This window comes from Arachis hypogaea, chromosome 14 (assembly GCF_003086295.3).
Source record: "Arachis hypogaea cultivar Tifrunner chromosome 14, arahy.Tifrunner.gnm2.J5K5, whole genome shotgun sequence".
Lineage (NCBI taxonomy): Eukaryota > Viridiplantae > Streptophyta > Magnoliopsida > Fabales > Fabaceae > Arachis > Arachis hypogaea.
In genome coordinates, this window is record NC_092049.1 from 11,568,313 (window position 1) to 11,570,756 (window position 2,444).

The 2,444-nt window shown below is 27.5% G+C and overlaps 1 long non-coding RNA gene across 1 annotated transcript; it reads left to right on the plus strand.

Annotated features, from left to right (window-relative positions):
• Positions 1 to 51: 51 nt before the first annotated feature.
• LOC112741501 (uncharacterized) lies at positions 52 to 1,546 on the plus strand. Its single transcript, XR_011870617.1, has 3 exons — positions 52 to 632; positions 718 to 940; positions 1,024 to 1,546. It is a non-coding gene; the product is annotated as an uncharacterized lncRNA (long non-coding RNA).
• The last annotated feature ends 898 nt before the right edge of the window (positions 1,547 to 2,444 follow it).

Consider the following 2,444-nt stretch of genomic DNA (forward strand, 5'->3'; position numbering starts at 1 on the left):
TCATAGACTTCCTCTCCTCCCTCTTTCCGCAGGTTCATAGTGTTTACATAGAATAAATAAATAGTTAAGTCTTCTAGCTAAATATTTTATTTTATTTTATTTTATTTTATTTGCAGAATGGATCCCAAACAGAAGATGAAAGTTATTGCCTGCTTGATTTTACATTTCGAATTAATGAATGACCTTATGGTTAAGTTGTTGATGATTTGCTATATTTTGATTATATTGCAATTGAAAAAAAAAAAGAGAATGGAATGATAGTTATAGTAGGCAAGTAATAAGAGATGTTAGTGTTGATAGAATTATTTATTTTAGTGATCTAGCATGTATAGAAAACACAAGAATGGATAGATGTGCTTTTCATGCATTGTGTAACATGCTTAAAAAGGGTTGGAAGGTTAGAACCAAGTAGGAATATGGGTGTGGAAGAAATGGTTGCCATGTTTTTATATATTATAGCACATGACGTCAAAATTAGAGTAATAAAGAGACAATTTGTGAGATCTGAAGAAACAATTAGTAGGCGGTTTAATGATGTATTGCTTGCTATTTTGAGATGTCATAATCTCTTACTGAAGAAACCTCAACCATTTAGCCAAGATAGAATGGATGAACGATGGAAATGGTTTAAGGTAATTTATTTTGCTAATGTTATTAAATCTCATATGGTTGGTGTTCTTTAGGATTGAGTTAATTGATCTTTGTTTTGAATTTTAGGATTGCCTAGGAGCCTTAGATGATACTCATATCAAAGTCAATGTTCTTGAGGCTGACAAGCCTAGATATCGAAACAGAAAAGGTGACATAACAACCAATGTGCTTGGAGTGGTTGCTCCCGATATGCAATTTATCTACGTACTGGCGGGTTGGGAGGGTTCAGCTGCGGATTCTAAGGTATTGCGAGATGCACTATTTCGCAATGGGTTTAGTGTTCCCCAAGGTATTTTATTGAGACTTTAATATGTTATCAAAGTAACCATTTGATCTTTCATTAATTTTGTTCAATTGTGTATGTCACACTAGGTCATTATTACTTATGTGATGCTGGATATATGAATTGTGAAGGATTTTTGGCACCTTATAGAGGACAAAAATATCATTTGAGTGAGTTTAATCCACATAATCAACCCAGTACAGCTCAAGAGTTTTTTAATATGAAACACTCACAAGCTAGGAATGTCATTGAAAGGGTATTTGGAGTATTGAAAGCAAGATGGGAAATTTTAAGGGGAAGATCATTTTATCCTATTAAGACTCAAGGAAGAATTATAACTGCTTGTTGACTTTTGCATAATCATATTAGAAGAGTGATGGTTGTGGATCCTATTGATGAGATAGAAGATCAAAATATACTTGGAGTAGATGGTGAGACGATCCACCATATTGAAACGAGTGATGCTTGGGGTAGATGGAGAGATCAACTTGCACAAGAAATGTGGAACCAATGGAGGAGAAGATATCACGCTCGATAATTGTAATAATTTTTCTATGTGTGAGGTTGTCTGTCGTAACATTGATTTTATTTTGTTTATGTGTTTGTGTTCTTGTATAAGAGTTGTGCATGTATGCTTATTAGTGCAAGTAATTTTTTACTTTTGAGACTTCTTTGTAACTTTCATTTGGATAATAGTAATGTTTTTTTAGTGAATTTAATTGTGATAATGTTAATTTTAATTAAATATATTTGTTATTAGGGGTATTTTAGTAAATTTGAAAAGATTAGAATCGATAATAATTTTAATTAAACATATTTTTATTAAGGGTATTTTAGTAAATTTTTTATTAGAAGTATTTTTGTAAATTCAAAATGTAAAAAAAGTAATAATTTTAATTAAACATATTATTAAGTGAAATTTAGAATCAATAATAATTTAAGTAAAGATATTTGATATTGGGAGTATTTTGATAAATTTAAAAAAAATAGAATCAATAATAATTTTAGTTAAACATATTTGATATTGGGGGTATTTAAGTAAATTTAAAAAAATAGAATCAATAATAATTTTATTTGAACATATTTAATATTAAAGGTATTTTAGTAAATTTAACAAAATTAGAATCAATAAAAAATTTAGCTAAATGTATTTGATATTAGGGGTATTTTAGTAAATTCTAAAAAAATTAGAATCAATAATAATTTTAGCTAAACATATTTATTATTAGGAGTATTTTAGTAAATTTATTATTAGAGATATTTTGTAAATTAAAAAAAACAATGTAAAAAATAATATTTAATTAGCTTTATATTTAATTTTTAGTCATTAATAATTTAATTTGAATGAGTAAGGGTAATTTTGACATATTACATAATATGACCAAGAAATTTAAACTCAACCAAACAAAAATTTATTCATTCCTAGAATTATTACATAACATTCCAAGACATTAAATTTTATAAACAAACATAGATATCTTCTATTTCAAGTAATCTTATTCCTAGGTAT